The sequence below is a fragment of the Saimiri boliviensis genome, chromosome 14, assembly GCF_048565385.1.
Source record: "Saimiri boliviensis isolate mSaiBol1 chromosome 14, mSaiBol1.pri, whole genome shotgun sequence".
Lineage (NCBI taxonomy): Eukaryota > Metazoa > Chordata > Mammalia > Primates > Cebidae > Saimiri > Saimiri boliviensis.
Window position 1 is genome coordinate 46,515,497 of NC_133462.1, and position 19,828 is coordinate 46,535,324.

Genomic DNA, 19,828 nt, shown 5'->3' on the forward strand with positions numbered 1-19,828 from the left:
CTAAATGAAAGTATCGTTTTGGGCAAGGAGAAATCAAATTTATTTTTATTTGCAAAATATGTGATTTTATACCTAGAAATCCCAAAAGAATTCATTGCAAAACTAGCGGAATTAATGAGATTGCTCATTAAAGTCCTGTAGATATAAAAAATATTCTAAAATTATCAGCAATTCTTACTGTTATACTAGCAATAAGACATAAAATAGAATGGGGGAAAATATGTGATTTAGTAACCACAAAAATAGAAATATCTAAAAATAATATTTATTATAAGAAAATTATTTTGAAGAAAATAAAAATTTATTGAAAGACATAAAAGACTTAAACTCATAAAAAGATGCTATTCAGACAGAGAAGCTAGAACACTTAAAAATCACTTTTAAGAGATCCAAGATGGCTGATCACTAGCAGCTCGGGATTGTAGCTCCCAGTGAAAGCGCAAAGAACAAGAGGACGCCACACCTTCACATGAATTCTTGTTGCTCACGCACCAGGACATTCCCAGCGGAGGAGCCCCACGGGTCGCCAGCGCGACTCTTGTGACTGGCGAGGCGGTTTTGCCAGCGCCTCGGAGCGTCGGTTCTTGGTGCAGAGTCAGAAAAGCACCACCAATCTTAACGCCGCTGATTTAGTCGGCGCAGTGGGTTGCTCAGATTTCGGCGCTGAGAATCAATAAGTCAGACGTCCACTCAGAAAACCAATTACAAAGACGGTAAATACAAAGACCACAGATGGATAAATTTATAACGAAGGGAAGAAAACAGCCAAAAAAGGCTGAGAATACCCAAGTCAGAACGCCTCTTCCTCAACGGGGGATCACAGTTCCTCATCAGCAACGGAACAAGGCTTGATGGAGAACGAGTGTGTTCCAATTACAGAAGCAGCCTTCAAAATGTGGATAATGAGAAACTTCTGTGAATTAAAAGAACTTGTTTTAAACCAATCCAAAGAAACTAAGAACTTTGAAAAAAGATTTGACGAAATGTTAAAAAGAATACACAATTTAGAGAGGAATATAAGTGAATTGATGGAGCTGAAAAACACAATACGAGAACTTCGTGAAGTATGCACAAGTTTTAACAGCCGAATTGATCAAGCAGAAGAAAGGATATCAGAGGTCGAAGACCAACTCAATGAAATAAAACAAGAAGACAAGATTAGAGAAAAAAAGATAAAAAGGAACGAGCAAAGTCTCCAAGAAATATGGGACTATGTGAAAAGACCTAATCTACACTTGATAGGTGTACCTGAAAGTGAGGAAGAGAATGAATCCAAGCTGGAAAATACGCTTCAGGACATTATTCAGGAAAATTTTCCCAATCTAGTAAGGCAGGATAATATTCAACTCCAGGTAATACAGAGAACACCACAGAGATATTCCTCAAGAAGAGCAACTCCAAGGCACATAATCGTCAGATTCACCAGGGTTGAAATGAAGAAGAAAATACTAAGGGCAGCCAGAGAGAAAGGTCAGGTTACCCACAAAGGGAAGCCTATCAGACTTACAGCAGATCTCTCAGCAGAAACCCTACAAGCCAGAAGAGAGTGGGGACCAATATTCGACATCCTTAAAGAAAAGAACTTTCAACCCAGAATTTCACATCCAGCCAAACTAAGCTTCACAAGTGAAGGAAAAATAAAGTTTTTTGTGAATAAGCAAGCACTCAGAGATTTCATCACCACCAGACCTGCTTTACAAGAGCTTCTGAAAGAACCACTACACATAGAAAGGAACAAACAGTATCAGCCTTTCTAAAAAAATACCAAAAAGAGCATCAATAAAATGAAGAATTTACATCAACTAATGGGCAAAATAGCCAGCTAATATTAACTGGCAGTATTAAACTCACATATATTATTATTGATTCTAAATTTAAATTGACTAAATCCCCCATCCAAAGACAGACAGGCAATTTGAGTAAAAAACTAAAACCCATCAGTATGCTGCATCCAGACCCATCGCACATTCAAGGATATACAAAGATTTAAAACAAGAGATGGAGAAGGATTTACCAACCAAACAGAGAGCTAAAATAAATAAATAAAAAGCAGAAGTTAAAATTAAGCAACAAAGATCAAAAGAAGCAAAGAAGGACATTATATAATGATAAAAGGATCAATGCAACAACAAGCAGAGCTAAAGATCCTAAATATATACTCATCCAATACAGGAATACGTAGATCAGTACCACATCATATCAACTTAGAAGTTTAAACGAAATGTTGGTTGGCTCCTTGTTTGTTATTCTCTTCCCTCATTTTCTTTTATATCTCCATTATTAAGGACAATTATAGGCATACCCATATTTAGACTGCATTCTAGCCCGGGCAATAAAGCAATACCCCCATTCTCTCTCCCTCTTCCTCTTTCTCTTTCTTTCTCTTCTTTATTCTTTTTCTTACAAAAAAATAAAAATAATAAAAGAAAAAAAGAAAAATGCTGAACCTCAGTTGCATTTCACTAGAGAAATGCACATCAAAACCACCATGAGATACTATTTCACACACACACAAAAATCACTTTTAAAGTTAATTTATTGGCTTAAAATAATTCTAATAATAATTATGGTGAGTTTTTCATAACAACGTTATTGTTAAATTTGTCTGGAAAAGCATAAGAACAATCAAAAAGAGTGGAAATGTTTGAAAAGGAATTGTGGGCCTGGCATGGTGGCTCACGCCTGTAATCCCAGGACTTTGGGAGGCTGAGGTGGGCAGATCACCTGAGGTCAGGAGTTCGAGACCAGCCTGACCAACATGGTGAAACCCCATCTCTACTAAAAAAAATATAAAAATTATCTGGGCAAGGTGGTGGGCACCTGTAATCCCAGCTACTCGGGAGGCTGAGACAGGAGAATCGCTTGAACCTTGGAGGTGGAAGTTGCAGTGAGCTGAGACCATGCCACTGCACTGCAGACTGCACGATAGAGCGAGACTCCATCTTAAAAATAAAGAAAGGGATTGTGGTAAGGTAGATTTCTGACTACAACTTTTTAAGAGAAGTGCAGACTTGAAAAAAATATGCTAGTGTGTACAATAAATGTTATAAGAGTAATTTACAAAGCAAGTGGAGGAAAGGCAATCATTATTTAACAAATGTTACCTACAAGACAATCCTTTAGCTACCTGTAACGAAAAAGAAAGTAACTTAGATCCAGACCCTAGATAGCAAAATGAATTCCAAACGGATGAAAGAGGTAAATATTTTAAAGCCAAGCCATTATAATTAGAAGAAAGTAGGATTGAATATCACTATATTTAACAATGTTTATTAAATCCTCAGATGAGAGAAAACGTTCTCAGTTTATATGTAATGGAAGAAATCACAAAGAAAGATATGAAAATAGATTTGGCTCTAAACTATTAGAACTTCATATGTTAACAAAATTTAAAGGTAAACAGACAAAACAAAAAAACAAAACAAGTATGGCAAACCACAATTTTAAAGATTTTGCATCTTTGGTTTACATAAATTGTTATAAACAACAACAACAACAACAAAAATCACTAGGGCCCTCAAATAGTAAATGGGTAAAGAGTGCAGGGCAGACAATTTACAAACAATCCAGAACAGATCAACACTGTTATGTAAAAGAGCTCTGCAGAGCTTCATTATAAAAGTGAAAGATGGGAAGCAATCAAAAGAAAAAAACCAACGGAAGAAATGAGGGCTGTGGCATAGAATAGAAAACCATCTGGCCGTTGAAAATTACATGTAGGAAGAGTTCATCTGGAGAAGGAATACACAATGCAGTTGTATTTAGCTGTATAAAATATAATCACAATTTGTAAAAAAACGAACAGAAGACCAGGCATGGTGGCTCATACCTGTAATCCCAGCACTTCGGGAGGCCAAGGCGGGAGGGTCACTCGAGCTCAGGAGTTTGAGACCAACCTGAGCAACATAGTGAGATCCCAACTCTACAAAATTTTTTTTAACCCATTTCCAGTTTAGGCAAAAAAAAAATAAAAAAAAGTGCAACTCGTGCTCTTTGAGGCTAAAGCAAATCTGACTCATTTTCAATGTGAAAATAAAATATAAAAACTGTTCTTGGGAGTTAATTCTCAACAGAGCTTGTCTCTATGCCTCATGCAACAGAAATGTATATGATTTACTTTAGTTGTTCTACTTCCCCAGCTTCAGGGACCTGCTTTGTGGCCATTTTTTTTTTTTTTTTTTTTGAGTCAGGGTCTTGCTCTGTGACCCAGGCTGGTATGTCCAGTGGTGCAAGCACAGCTCAGTGCAGCCTCAACCTCCTGAGCTCAAGCAATCCTCTTGCCTCAGCCTCCCGAGCAGTTGGGACCATGCACACCACCATGCCTGGCTAGTTGTTAAATTTTGTAGAGACAGGGTCTTGCCATGTTGCCCAGGCTGGTCTCAAACTCCTGAGTTCAAGCAAGCTTCCTGTCTCAGCCTCCCAAAGTGCTGGGATTACCATGCCCAGCCTGTTTCATGTTTTTAATTCATACATGTCTTGTGTTTACTGTGTACATGCCAGTATCATAAAAAACATTTTGCATCAATTATCTTATTTAATCCTCAGAATAACAACCTTTGAGGTAGATGCTATTGTTGTCCCTGTTTTACACAGGAGAAAACCAGGTTCTAATCCCCGTGGAGGGGATAGAATTCAGACGCAGGTGGTTTGAGGCCAGAGCCTTCAACACACTGTGTTCAGTATTGAAAATGCTGGCCGAGTGTGGTGGCCCACATCTGTAATCCGAGCAATTAGAAAGGCGGGGGTGGGAGGACGGCTTGAGCTCAGGAGTTTCAGACAAGCCTGGGCAACATAGTGAGACCCCATTCTCCACAAAAAGATATTTTAAAAAAGGAAATGCTTGGTAGAGGGCCTGGCATATATAGGTAACCAAGGGCTAATTCTTGGACCAGAAAATTCAACTCAAAATTATCTTAAATTTATAAACACACCCATTTTCATAAGGCCTGTAAGAACACTGGGCTCACTCATAATTTTGAAGTGGGAGCAACCCAATGTACCAAACCATGGGGTCCTGGGAAGTCTCTGGTCTGTTTCTATGACTGTCAGTGAGTCACTCACCAAGGAATAGAGAAGGCCAAAATGCCAGGTTGAGGGAAGGGAGGAATGGGGAAATACCAAATACCATGGGAAGGGGATAACAGAGGGTTACAGGATCGCCTTCATCCTTGTATCAGATGAATCTTTCCTGGATTCTCTTCGGCTCTGGTCACCATGTCAGGGGCCTTATCCCAGGTGGTTAGGAGGCTCGAGCTCAACTGGAATATGGCACGAGAGCCTAGATGAACATTCCAGCTCAACAACTTTGTACATTCCTCGGGCACATCATTTCCTGTCCCTGAGCCTCCGTTCTCCTGTCTATAAAATGAGAGTGGTGGGCTAATTCAGTTTAGTTCTGACATTTTGTTATTTTAGAATTTTTCTTAAATGGACTATAAAGCGAGATTTAGATTCACCAGAAAGAGCAATCAAGTCTCAACCAGATAAGCCACTTCTCTAGTCACACTTATTTCTAGGTGCAAGCACTGCCAATTTCTAGCAGGAAAGCAAGTCATCCAGAGTTTCTAATTCGTAATTTTGGGGAAAGCAGTTTTACAGGAAACTACTAGAGATGAATGCAATGTGGATGCAACCTAGTTCCAAGTCTAAATCAGCAAGAACACAAAAAATTGCAAGCTACTCAAGCAGTATTCATGGATTTCTTTTGCTAGTTCCCACAAAGCTCCAGATGAATTAGAAGGGGTCAAATTATTCTGTTTCATCGATTGGCCTACTAAATTTTAGGGAAACTAGGCACCTTCTACAGATTATGCACTTTGTTGGCTGGGACTGCATACATTACACTCCACAGTTCATAGCATAGTACTTAGAGACACTGTGAGGATGGGGTGGAAAAATGTGTAGCACGCTGTACACATTGTCATTAAATCAATTTGCATATAATAAATGTTGTTTAACCTTGAGGAAGTCACTTAATGTCTCAGAGTCTCAGTTTTCTCCTCCTTCAATTGGGCAGTCAAATGTCTCTTTATTTGACTTATTTTCCAGTTGAAGAAACTGAGGCACCAAGGTGTCAAGGGACTTCACTGAATCAGTGAAAGAAGACTCTTCTGGAGAACTTTAGCACAGAAGAGTTAAACCAGGCCTTTCTCCATCTCTCCAACCTGGGAGGGGCTCAGAATTATTAGGAGGGCTACACGAGACCATGGAATCTTCTAGTACCGTTCCCTCCTCCTTGTCAGGATTCAGGGCCAGTGCTGGCTTCATGGACTTTGAACCCGTGCAGCCTAGAAGGGCCCTGTGCTCACAAGGGCCCCACGATTGGCCTAATGCTTTGTGGCTGTCATTTCAAATTTGTAACAATTTTTTAGAAACAGACCCCAGATTTTCATTTTGCGTTGGGTTCCACCAGTTATGTAACAGATCCTACTCAAGGCATTAAACTGGGTAGAATTGCCAAAGCTCACAAAATACATCAGCACGCAGAGCGAGAAGCACGGTCAGCCAATCAACAAGCCTTCCTTGAGTACCTGAAACTTCCCTCCCAGCACTGCATTGTCTGAGCCAGGTTGGAGAGACGGAGAAAGGCCTGGTCTAACTCTTCAGTAATGAAATTCTCCGGAAGAGATTTCTTTCACTGATTCAGTCAAGTTCCTTAACACCTTGGTGCCTCAGTTTCTTCAACTGGAAAATAAGGCTCTTGGTAGCATCTACGTCTTCAGGGTTGTGAGGATGAAATGGGCCAATCTGTGTAAAACTCTGAATAGTCCCTGGAGATAGTAAGGTGTATACGAGGGTCAACCGTTTCTGTTTTGTGCCGTTATTGGCTTTTCCTTATCCAGATGTTCGCATGACTTTTTTTATTATTTTTTATTATTTTTTTATTTTTATTTTTTATTGTGCACATTCTCCAACCTCCATTCATAAAATTTTAAAACTTCCAGCCTGGCTCTCTTCCCTTCACATACACTAGCCCTTTGCTGCTCAGAACAAACCTCAGGGAAAACATTCCTATGGGGTGTTTCTAGGAGAGATATTCTCTGAGATCTGGTTCCCATTTGACTTAAAAAGAAATTCACAGCTGTTATTGATGGAGCACTGTACTGGCACTAAACGTACCTTGTCGGTATCCTTGTAGCAACCCTGTAAAGTGGGTGTTTTATGCCCATTTTACAGATAAGGAAACTGAAACTCACAAAAGTTTAGCAGAGTGAGGATTTGGAACCAATTTTTGCTGGACCCAAAGTTCACATACCTTCTGGCCAGAGCCCCGATGGCTGCTGCTGCTGCTGCTAGAGCAGACAGATCTCAGGTCTCAGGCACAAGAAATTCACGTCCATCAAGTGTAATCTTAGGCTCACTGTAAGCCGATTTCAAGTTGAATTCCGCACCTTGGAATCTCAGCACATAAACAGAGAATCCTCTCTAAAACTTCTACACATACATGTTCACAAACAAATGCTCATTTCAAACTAATTTAAAATCCTGTCTTCACAGATAGTACTTACCCCAGGACTATGAGCACAGTCTGATTCCAGTGTGTGTTTCAGCGATGTCCTAACGGAAACATCTCCCCCACCTGTCTCCAGCCCCTACCCAGAAGCTTCTGTGTCACTGGAGGTCAGTCACAAGTGTTTCAACATTTCCAGCAAGGCGGGGGGACTGCCACTCAGAAGATCGCAATCTAGCTTGTTGAGTAGGGCAGGGAGAAGCGAGAGATAATGCCTCCTGTGTCTTTTGGCCATGCTCTGCCCATCTCTCTGGTAGACAGTTTGTGTAGATGGAGAAGATTAGTAATCTCTTTCCCTCCCTGTGTGAACACGTTTAAATATCATAAATACACACGCAGCCAGGTAGAGTGGAAAGAGCACTAAAAGATGAATTAAGAGGCCTGGGATGAAGTCCCAGCTCTGGCACCATGGTGCCACATGAGCTCAGACAATTTGCTTTCTCTTAAAGGGACTCATGTTCTTCCTCTATAAAATGAAGAAGTAGGTCCCTAGATATCAGCAAAGATCCCTTCCAACCTAGCTCATCTCTGAATCTGTATGCGATGTGGCGGAAGACTGAGTAGGTGACATAGGGCAATGGATAAGAATAAATGAGGACAACTTCTTTGTCATTAAGCATCAAATGAGGCCAACCAAAAATGTCTGTTACCGTTGGTACGATAACACCAGGAAGGGAAGGAAGGGTGATTTCAGGCTCTTTGTGAGGGCGGAGGAGGGGGGTCTAAAACCCCAAAATAGAAACTTGAGAGGAAAGAATGAGAGAAGGGTAAAATGACCCAGATACAAAACAGACAAGGAAAACAGATTTGTAGGTCTCTACGGTGTCACTCCCTGCTGCACCAGGCAATTTGAGTAACAGCTTCTGAGTTAGATATAGTGAGGTTTCAATCCTGGCGCCACCGCTTGGTGGCTGGGTGACTTGGGAAAAGTTACTTAACCTTTCTGATTGTCAGTTTTTTCGCCTGTAAAATTGACTTAATAATAAATATCTGACGTTTTTTAGATCTCATTAAGGTTGTTTAAGGTTAAATAATGTAAATAAGTAGGCAAAGCACTTAACAGAATGTTTAGTAAACAAGAGATGGTAGCTATTCACATTTTTGTTCTCTAAATGCAAGCTGGAAAGCCACCCCTCCGGCTGAGTCTCTTTCAGTGTTTCATGACCCCTGTGTGTATCACAGCTCACTCCGGAATCACGCCCATAGCTGCAGTTTTCTTTCCTCTGCACAGTTCATGTTAAAAACATGAAGCCCCTTAATCACTCAAGATTTGAGGAAAGCAGAAGAACACTGGTAGCAACGTGGAGCGATTTCCTAACTGGGCTCTCCACCTGAAACAGGATCAGCCGCAAGAAACAGAATTCTCCGACACCGAACTAGGAAGGCAGAGGTATTTTATTACAGCCCAGGAGCAAAGCGACATGCTTTGTCTAACTGCCAAGCTGGCTTAACAAAGATAAGCTCTGACTTTTATATAGGCTTACACTCTAGATATTACACGTGAAAGGATTTTGGGTTTACAGTTTTAAAAATTACATGTGAAAGGGTCTTGGTCAATGGAGGAGGAATGGGGTGGGGGTTTGATTTTGTTTAAGTAAAAACAATATCTTCTGGAGAGATTCCCTCATATCACTCCTGCTATCTATAGGAAGGTGATTTAGGAAATGCCAGTCAGCCAGCCTTTTCTTCTATTGAAATGCAGTGTGGAAGTCAAGGGGGAGGTGATCCTAGATCCCTGGGTCTCCTACCTCACACCCATTCCAGGTTTGTCCCGCCAGTGTCAATACGCACTTTGCTCCTAACTCAGCCAAGGACACTAAGTCATCAATTGTAGCTATAGCAAACTGTGGGGATCATGCCAAGATGCTTGGCTTGCTATTTCTATTACTCATTCACAGGAACCCAGTGTAGATATGGCAGCACCCAATGTCACGTAACATTCATACAGCTCCAGCCTTCTGTGTGGACCACTCTCGGACCAGAACCTTCCATGATGCTACTCCAAGATTCACAAGATCATAGGGTTGTTAAAGATCTTTGAACACGACATATCTCAGTGTCATTTTAGAGATCCTCATTTGATTAGGGACAATGATGGGGCGTTTTTTATCACGTGTCAGAGATAATGATTCCTTTGTTTAAGCAACACTATTGTGCACACTCTTGCTAGGACTGTGTTGCAGCAATATGCTTTCATCTTTATAAGACACATCAGAGGTTAGTAGAAAATCCTATTGACTTAAACTTCAATGGCCTAAGGATCTGGGGCATTAATCCTCTCTGGACTATGTTTTTCTTATATAGGAAATTTTGATTAGATCATTTCCAGCATCCTTTCTGCTTTAAAATCTCATGGTTTTGTGTATGGCATGTCATCCACAACTCTGCTTTAAATAGCAAAGTGAGAATTATTGAAGTCTGTGTCTTATTCTCTATATCCCTACCAGCTGGGATTGTGCCTGTATAGGTGCTCAGTACATGTTTGTGACGTGAATAAATGAGTGAATTGAGGTGCTGTGTTACAGGTACATGGGGTGCATTGTGTCCAGTCCCTGCTATATGCAAACACTTGCCGATGATAAGATGATTTGCTCAAAAAGACTCTTCAGCCTGTAGTTCTAGCCCTTTGGAAGACCGAGGCAGACAGATGGCTGGAGCCCAGGAGTTTGAGAACAGCCTGGGCAACATATACAGAGAGACGAGGTTTCACTATGCTGTGTATATATGTGTGTGTATATATATACAAAAAAGTTAGCCAGACGTGGTGGCATGTGCCTGTAGTACCAGCTATTCGGGAGGCTGAGATGAAGAAATCATGTGAGCCCTAGAGGCAGAGATGGCAGTGGGCCATGATCATGCCACTGCACTCCAGCCTGGGTGACAGAGTTAGACCGTATTTCAAAAAGAAGGCACTTTGCCTGCTCCTGCTCAGGGGCCACTGGGAATGGCTCATGCTGGTGCTTCCTACTGAGGTCTGGGTTCAAGGCTCCATCTGCCAAGCCCTGGGACATGTGGCCCCCTGCTCTCTGCTTTGAGCTGACAGACTTCTGCCCTGAGGGTAGGACGCTAGGGGAGATCAAAGAGTGACAAGTGAAGTTATAACATCTGTAACATAACAGGAAGCTATTTTTGATGGTTTATCACCCGGTGGAAGAGGAACCTCTGATAACACAGTTTCACCTCCTACCCCATGCCCTGGCCCATTTTGCAAGATAGCAGCCGCCTTTCCAAGCCACCCCACTCTGTGCATAATGTCTCCTACATTTGTGGGACACAGTGTTTCACAGAAAAAACAGCTACTCTTTGTAGGAGAACTGTTTTCTCTATTTTGAAGCAGGGAATGTTGTGTCAACAGAATTGGAGATTTTTTTCTGTCTTTTTTTGCCCAAGCCTCAGGCTCACAAAATAACAGTAAGCCTGCACATGCAGCTTTCATACAAGGCGTCAGAAACAGGATTGGGGAATTTTTGACAGGGGAGAAAAAACCCTACGGTCTATGCAATCACCCTGGTACATTTTTGCATAATGCCTTGTCTGCATACTTGCATTTAAAAGAATAGTTTTCCACATTATAAGGAAGGATCATTTAAAACCCACCATTCTGGTTATGTCACCCTCTGCTCAGAATTCTCCAATGGCTTCCCATTACAAACAGGATGAAACCCATGATCCTGAACGAGGTCTATAAGGCTTGCCCTACCCCCCACCCCCCACCCCGCTGTAACTGCAAGCCCTTTCAACTGCATTTCTGCCCCTTTCTTTTCTTTTCTGTCTTCACGCTCTACCAGGCTTTCTCCCACCTCAGGATGTCTGCAAATGTGGGTGCCTCTGCATCCACACAGTTTTCATAGTACTCGTAATGTCTGCTAAATACTTTGCCTTGCTGATATAACCCTAAATTCCCAGCCATTCCTTTGGGTCTTCATTCAGTCATTCCCAGTGTGGTAGTATTGGCGACTACACTGTGATGGATACCTTTTTACATAATAAGTTTTTGGCTTGTTTTAGATTATTTCCTTAACTTAAAGTTCAAGGAGAAGACACCGAAGTTAAAGGAAACGTGTCTTTGTGGCTCTTGCATCATATTGACCTTCTGCTTTCATTTCAAGTCCATTGGACTACACCACCAAAAGCATGTGAGTGTATCTATTTCACTGCAACCTGGATAGCAGTGAATTATCATTTTTCAGTAATTACATAATATCTCAACTGTTTTTTAAATGTATTTTTAAAAATCTATTATTGGCCAGGCATAGTGGCTCATGCATAATCCTAGCACTTTGGGAGGCCAAGGCAGGTGGATCACAAGATTAGGAGTTCGAGACCAGCCTGTCCAATATGGTAAAACTCTCTCTCTCTACTAAAAACACACAAATTAGCTGGGTGTGGTGGCATGCACCTGTAGTCTCAGCTACTCGGGAGGCTGAGACAGGAGAATCGCTTGAGCCTGAGAGGCGGAGGTTGCAGTGAGCCAAGATCACGCCACTTCACTCCAGCCAGGGAAACAGAGGGAGTCTTTGTCTCAAAAAAAAAAAAAAAATCTGTTATTAGCAATAAAATGTTTTACTATTTTTCAGCACCAGCCGCTATATCAGTTGCTTCATGTACACTTCTTTAATTCTCAGAACAACCTTATAAGGAAAAGATCATGAACACTATTTTAAGATGAAGAAACTCAAGACTGGGGGGTTCACTTGCTCAATGTCACAGAGCTGTGTAAGCAGCAGAATCAGGATTCCAATTCAGATCATTTATTATTGTTTTCATGTTACTTCAAAAGCCGTTTACTTTATGCAATATTTGTCCACCTTCTGCATCCCCCCAGCTAACTGGCTCCTTGCACAGTCACCATGTCCCGGGTTAGGGTGCAGTCCAGCAGGTCTAGACAGAATAACACACATAGCTTCATGTGTGCCTTTAGGACAGTGCTCTATACACAGTAGCTTCTTGCCCCCCAGGCACCTCTACCACCTTTCCCCTTCCTTTCAGATTAAACTTTTTATTGATTAAAGGTCTCAGTCCATACACTGAAGGTGAACCCTAATGACAGGTGCATTAAAATGTCCACCATATAGAATAAGCTCATATGAAGTACTCTGTTAACTAGAAAACACTACAAATATCAAGCTTTGTTATAGAATTGTGTTTAATTAAATTAATTGATTTACTTATTTATTTATTGAGACAGAGTCTCTCACTGTTGCCCAGGCTGGAGTGCAGTGGCACGATCTCTGCTCACTGCAATTTCTGCCTCCCGGGTTCAAGCAGTTCTTTGCCTCAGCCTCCCAAGTAGCTGGGATTACAGGTGGCTGCCACACACTGAGCTAATTTTTGTATTTTTAGTAGAGACAGGGTTTCACCATCTTGGCCAGGCTGGTCTTGAACTCCTGGCCTCGTGATCCACCTGCCTCGGCCTCCAAAAGTGCTGGGATTACAGGCATAAGCCACTGCACACCGCCAAACTTTATTTTATTTTTTACTTTTTTGGAGACAGGGTCTCGCTTTGTTGCCCAGACTAGAGTGCAGTGGCACGATCATGGCTCGCTGCAGCTTCAACCTCCTGGGCTCAAGTCATCCTTCTGCCTCAGCTTCCTGAATAGCTGGGACTATAGGCCCAAGCCACCACGCTTGGCTAATTATAAAAAATGTTTGAGTCTCAAAAAATGTTTGAGTCTCAGCCTTGAGTGCCTCAGGTGATCTTCCTGCCTCATGCGGCTATAAACCTACAGGCACTCACCACCAGGCCCTGCTAACTTTTTAATTTTTTGTACAGACAAGTTCTCACTCTGTTACCCAAGCTGGTCTCGACCTCCAACCCTCAAGCCATCCTCCCTCCCTCTCCTCCCAAAGTTCTGGGATTAGGGGTGTGAACCACCACACCCAGCCTCATTGGGTTGCTCACAGGCACTTCCGCAGTATTAAAGTTGTCTTGATTGTCACTATTATAACAACCACCTTGAATCAGAACCATTTCAGTTATTTCACCATTGGTCAATGAATGAACAACTGTAGCCTCCTGAATATTAAAAACTTCTTTGATAGACACTTCTTCAGCTTACTTACAAACTCTGAAGGTATATATTTTGCATATGCAAAGAGCTTAGACATCTTTTTTTTTCACTTGACTTAAGAAATCCTTCCAAGTCACCACCTGTTCATCGTCATCACTGAACACAGTTGCAGGCCAGAGATCGTGCCAGGCATGCACAGCTGTGTCTTTGTGTCATTGTGTTTCAAGCATTGGTAACAACTATAAGCCATCCTTCAGCTAAATTCCTTTTGAGAACCTTCCACACCCACACCTCTGTTCACTGCTGCCACCATGCTGTTCAGGAAAGTATTTTTTTTATTTATTCTTTCTTGATCTAAGGTTATGCTGGTCATATGGCTGAATTAATGAAGTCACATTTGGGGGAAAGTACATGGCATAAACATTTTTGATGAGAAATTCAGCTGGAAGATGAGCAGAGCAGTTGTCAAGGAATAATAAAATCTTGCAGTGGTTATCCAGTCCAACTTCCCTGCAGTGGGTGTGAGCCTCTGATACAAAAGGTTTATGAAACAAGCATGAAAGATGTCCCTGGGCCAGGCGCAGTGGCTCATGCCTATAATGCCAACACTTTGGAAGGTCAAGGAGGGTGAATTGCTTGAGACCAAGAGTTCAAGACCAGTTAGTTGCACAACATGGAAAAACCCTGTCTCTACAAAAAAATACAAAAATTAGCTGAGGATGGTGGCACATGCCTGTGCACGCCTGCAGTCCCCGCTACTCAGGAAGCTGAGGCGGGAGGATGGCTTGAGCCCAGGAGTTTGAGGCTGCAGTGAGCTGTGATCATGCCACAGCACTCCAACCTGTGTGACAGAGTAAAACACTCAGAAAGTGCGCGCGCGCTCACACACACACACACACACACACACACACACACACAAACACACAAAAGACTCCCTGGTGATCAATGTGTTTTTTGTCAGTATAATAATGGACTGGTAAGAAATTCACTTATAGAAGCCGGGTGTGGTGGCTCACGCCTGCAATCCCAGCATTTTGGGAGGCTGAGGCAGGAAGATGACTTGAGGTCAGGAGTTCAAGACCAGCCTGGCCAACATGGTGAAACCCCCTCTCTACTAAAAATACAAAATTAGCCAGGTGTGGGGGCACATGCCATAATCCCAGCTACTTGGGAAACTGAGGCAGGAAAATGGGTTGAACCCGGGAGACCAAGGTTGCTGTGAGCCGAGATTGCACCACTGCACTCCAGCCTGGGCGATAGAGTGAGACTCTTGTCTCAAAAAAAAAAAAAAGAAGGCCGGGCACGGTGGCTCAAGCCTGTAATCCCAGCACTTTGGGAGGCCGAGGCGGGTGGATCACAAGGTTGAGAGATCGAGACCATCCTGGTCAACATGGTGAAACCCCGTCTCTACTAAAAATACAAAAAATTAGTTGGGCATGGTGGCACGTGCCTGTAATCCCAGCTACTCGGGAGGCTGAGGCAGGAGAATTACCTGAACCCAGGAGGCAGAGGTGGTGGTGAGCTGAGATTGCGCCATTGCACTCCAGCCTGGGTAACAAGAGCGAAACTCTGTCTCAAAAAAAAAAAAAGAAGAGTGAAACTCCGTCTCAAAAAAAAAAAAAAAAAAAAAAAAAAGAAATTCACTTACAGAAAACAACAAGCTTTGCCTCTCACAGCAAGTGTACACTTAATACATGCCTGTTGCATTAGCACATCTAAGCACAGTTGTGGTCCTCTCCTTGGCATCCTTAATTCCTGCAGGGGCTGTCTCATCAGATGTAGTCAGTGTCTTTCTGGGGCAATAATGCCAAAACGGTGATGTTTCATCAGCATCAAAGACTTGTTCTGGCCGTGCACTGTGGCTCATGCCTGTAATCTTAGCACTTTGGGAGGCCGAGGTGGGTGGATCACTTGAGGTCAGGAGTTTGAAACCAGCCTGGACAGCATGGTGAAACCCTGTCTCTACTAAAAATACAAAAATGTTAGCTGGGCATGGTGGTGGGCACCTGTAATCCCAGCTACTGGGAGGCCGAGGCAGGAGAATCGCTTAAACCTAGGAGGTGGAGGTTGCAGTGAGCAGGGATCATGCCACGGCACTCCAGCCTGGGCAACAGAGTGAGACTTCATCTCCAAACAAAAAAAAATGTTACTGGAACAAGCAGGCATTAAAATTGTCACAGAAAATGTTTCCATTAAAATTATGTTATGATTAAAACTATCTTATGGTGAATTGTTACATCCCAGAGACTTTTAAATCCTGAGTATTGTGACTAAAAACACTAATTTTCTATTATCTTGGATTTAATAATTTTATGTATATAATTCATATAGAATCAACTTGTGTTTGTTTCATTATAACTGAGAAGTACATAATTCACTAACTTGAAAAGATTTTACTTGAGAAGGGCACCCCCTCCTTATCCCACACAAGTGCTGTAGGGGCCAATAGTAACCCAGCATCTTTTAGTGATTTGTTAATAAGTGACTGGGGTGAGCCGGGCACAGTGGCTCATGCCTATAATTTGAGCACTTTGGGAGGCCGAGTCGGTTGGATCACGAGATCGGGAGATTGAGACCATCCTGGCTAACACGGTGAAACCCCCTCTCTACTAAAAATACAAAAAATTAGCTGGACGTGGTGGTACACGCCTATAGTCCCAGCTACTTGGGAGGCTGGGGCAGGAGAATCCCTTGAACCCAGGAGGAGGAGGTTGCAGTGAGCCGAGATCGTGCCACCGCACTCCAGCCTGGGTGACAGAGCAAGACTCCGTCCAAATAAAAAAAAAAAACAGTGACTGAGGCAAGAGGACAGCCAGCAAAGCATCTATTCTCTTCTATGTGCGTGTTACCTCGTGCATGTGATTACTGTGCATGGATCCACCTGACAGTGGCTGATGTCTCCCAGTCACCCAGGCTACAGTCTAAAGCCTACCCAGGCATGAGAGGCCTGGCATGATCCGAGCCCTGCCCACCTCCCATGGGTGCTCTCCTACACTTTATGCTGCAGCCAGCCTGGGCTTCTTGTAGTTTCTCAGTGCCCCACGTTCATGCTTGCCTGTGCACACTCTGCCCCACCTCTACATCCCCTTCCTTCATAGGAGGGCTGCGAGAGGCTCCCACACAGCACTGGCAATCGCAGCATTCCTCAGACAGAGCTGTCATCTGTTACCTCGCCTGCAGTCTGCCTTCCTCCCTAGACTGTCACTCCGTCAGGGAGGAGCCGTGTCTCCTGTCCTTGCAGCCGGGTGGACTGCCCAGTCTGCACCTAACTGATGCTCTGTAGTGCTCTTATTGAAAGAAAGACACGTGCACATGGCCAAATATATCAATCTCTTTAAAGAAGTTGCAACCCTAATAACCAAAGAAATTAAATTAAAACAATTTGAAACTATTTTTAAAAAATAATTAAATGCTCGGCCCAGCGAAGATTCTGCAGACAGATCCTTTCTAGCAAGAAGGCAAATTGTGACCCTCTTTCTGAAGGGCAATTTGGTGGTGGGTATCAAAAAGCAACGAAGGCCAGGCACGGTGGCATAGCAGGAGAGGTGGGGAACAAACCTCTCGAACACCGAATTGAGTAAAAAAGTGGCTTTTTATTTGGCCGGGAGCTGTAAGAGGCTAATGCCTTGTCCACCAAGCTCCCCGAGAAGCAGCTTCTTTCCCTTTTTAAGAGCTTACAACTCTAAAGGGAGTGCAGAGATGAAACTGTGCTATTGTCTGTTGTCTGGACGTTTGACCTCCCAACGTTTGACTTTATTGATTTGCTAGTTCATATGCAGGAACAGGTAGGGGAGGGGGCTTACAGAAGCAAGATAAAGGCAGTGAATTATTAGTTGGCAGAGGTATTTTCAGGAGGGAGGCTGGATTGTGCAACTGTGGAGGACGTGACCCAGTGCCAAACTCTGGCCGGTAGTGATACCTTCTTTGCAACTCTTTCAAGGCTTGTAGATAGCAGAGATGCTGGGAACCAAAAAGGGAGTCATTTTCCCTGTCCTTGGGCCTCTTTATGGCCTGGTCAGTGGCATCAGTAAATTGCCTGACCATGGACTCCAGCTCTTTGGTATTTTCTCTCCTTTTACCCTCCTTCTTATCTGGAGGGAGGAGGTGGAGGCCTGTGAGGAGGGAGATAGGGAGGGAGTCTCCCCTTTCAGTGGCTCACGCCTGTAATCCTAGCACTTTAGGAAGCCAAGGCACATGTATTACTTGAGTTTGAGACCTGCCTGGCCAACATGGTGAAACCTCGTGTCTACTAAAAATACAAAAACGTGCTGGGCGCCTGTAATCTCAGTGACTCTGGAGGCTGAGGCAGGAGAACAGCTCAAACCTAGGAGGCAGAGGTTGTTGTGAGCCAAGATCATGCCACTGCACTCCAGCCTGGGCAACAGAGCAAAACTCCATCTCAAAAAAAAAAAAAAAAAAAAAAGCAACTTCTTTGACTCAGCAACTCGTCTTAGAGGAATTAATCCCAATGACATGATTAAAAAATGTGTGCAAAGATCCAGGGGTAAAGCAGGGGACTACAGTGTCATTTACAACAGCAGCAATTGAGAAATAACCTTGATACCTAGTAATGGGGGCTGGTTGTATAAATTGTAGGACATCCATGAGATGAATAATACAATTTAGCCATTAAAGTAACTGAAAACAAACTTCTTGACAAGAAAAGATGTTAACACCATATTGCTGGGTCGACAAAAGGCAGATGACCCAACAGAATGTCAAATATACTCCATCAAAATAAACGTGCTGTGTGGATGTGTGCTTGCCAGTGTATGCTGTCCACTCTCCCCACTTAACAATATAGTATGGCCGTATTTCCATGTCTACATCATGAGAAAAATACCAAAAATGAGAGTAGTAATTATCTTTGGGCATAATTATCGCTGAGATTCCTAGTGATTTTAATATTCTTTATTATTATACCTCTGCATTTCCTAATTTTTAAAAATTTAATTTTATTACAAAAATAGAGACAGAGTCTTCTTATGTTGCCCAGGCTGACCTCAAACTCCTTGGCTAAAACAATCTTCCCACCTCCCAAAGTGTTGGGATTACAGGCATGAGCTACTGCACCTGGCCTGTTTTCTAATTTTTCTGCAGTGACTATATATCGTGCTAAAAGAGAGAAAGATGAGAGAGAAAAGATTTTAGAAAGAGCAGGCTGCAGAGAGAACTGGCCTGCCCTGGGAGTGTTTGCCTCCCAGAGGCTGAAAACCAAAGAGAGGGCGTGGTCCAGTAAGCAAGGAGAAAAAGGGAATTAGGAGAGGGAGGAGACTCGGTACTGAGAAAACAAGCTTGAAAAGTGAAGCTAGTTTTTCAAAAGAAGTGTTGAATGAAGAAAGGAATTGCCAGAGGCAGCCTGGAAATAATGGAAGCTGCCTGTGAATGCAGCACCTGGGGGAACAAAATTCTTGTGACAGTGAAACTTCTTTTTACAACCCTTAGAGCTTTTCTTTCTTTCTTTTTTTTTTTTTTGTTTACAGAGCATCTCTTCTTGCACCTAAAAGAGCTCATAACCCTTGCAGCAGTTTCAGGAGCAGGCGACAGGGCCCAGTAAGAATGGCAAGTCAGCAAAGAGTTGGCTCCTCACCACTTCGGGTTTATTCTGCATTGATTGAGTGCCTACTATGTACTCCCTGCTTTGAAAGGCTCTCAGCCTGATTACAAGTTTATGTAAATATCCCTCAGCAGTTTCTTTTCTTTTCTTTTTTTTTTTTGAGACGGAGTTTCGCTCTTGTTACCCAGGCTGGAGTGCAATGGCGCGATCTCGGCTCACCGCAACCTCCGCCTCCTGGGCTCAGGCAATTCTCCTGCCTCAGCCTCCTAAGTAGCTGGGATTACAGGCACGCGCCACCATGCCCAGCTAGTTTTTTTGTATTTTTAGTAGAGACGGGGTTTCACATGTTGACCAGGATGGTCTCGATCTCTTGACCTCATGATCTACCCGCCTCGGCCTCCCAAAGTGCTGGGATTACAGGCTTGAGCCACCGCACCCGGCTCCTCAGCAGTTTCTAAAAGTGCCACAGTGTTCCCTAGGGTGATAACTTTGTCCTTACAGCTTTGTCAGGATTGAGGTCATTTTTGCTTTGTTTTTTCAGACATAGCTCCTGTTTTCCAAGGTCGTGGATTTGGGGAGTAGGGGAGGAACAAATAACAAGCTTTAGCAATTACGGAAAAACATCTTTATGTTATCCCGTTGAAGCTACTCAAGGGTAGGTTACCCTCCACTGGTCTTTTCTTATGGCTTTTTACAGGAAAAAAAAAAATGTATTTAAAGATCACATAGATGCCTTGACAATCTCCGTTG

At 42.9% G+C, this 19,828-nt stretch overlaps 1 protein-coding gene and 1 non-coding gene across 3 annotated transcripts in view; both read right to left on the minus strand.

Annotated features, from left to right (window-relative positions):
* Positions 1 to 19,828, minus strand: part of RHEX (regulator of hemoglobinization and erythroid cell expansion) — a 43,189-nt gene that overhangs the window by 11,201 nt on the left and 12,160 nt on the right. Inside the window, exon 1 of one of the 2 annotated variants that reach the window (XM_003938341.4) lies at positions 7,509 to 7,595. The exons of the other annotated variant lie outside the window; for it this stretch is intronic. The gene's annotated coding sequence lies outside the window, so the exon portion shown is untranslated. Of the gene's footprint in view, positions 1 to 7,508; positions 7,596 to 19,828 lie in introns of those variants that run through there. 2 annotated transcript variants of the gene reach the window in all.
* Positions 10,898 to 10,983, minus strand: LOC120362887 (small nucleolar RNA SNORD60). Its single transcript, XR_005578679.1, has one exon. It is a non-coding gene; the product is annotated as a small nucleolar RNA SNORD60 (small nucleolar RNA).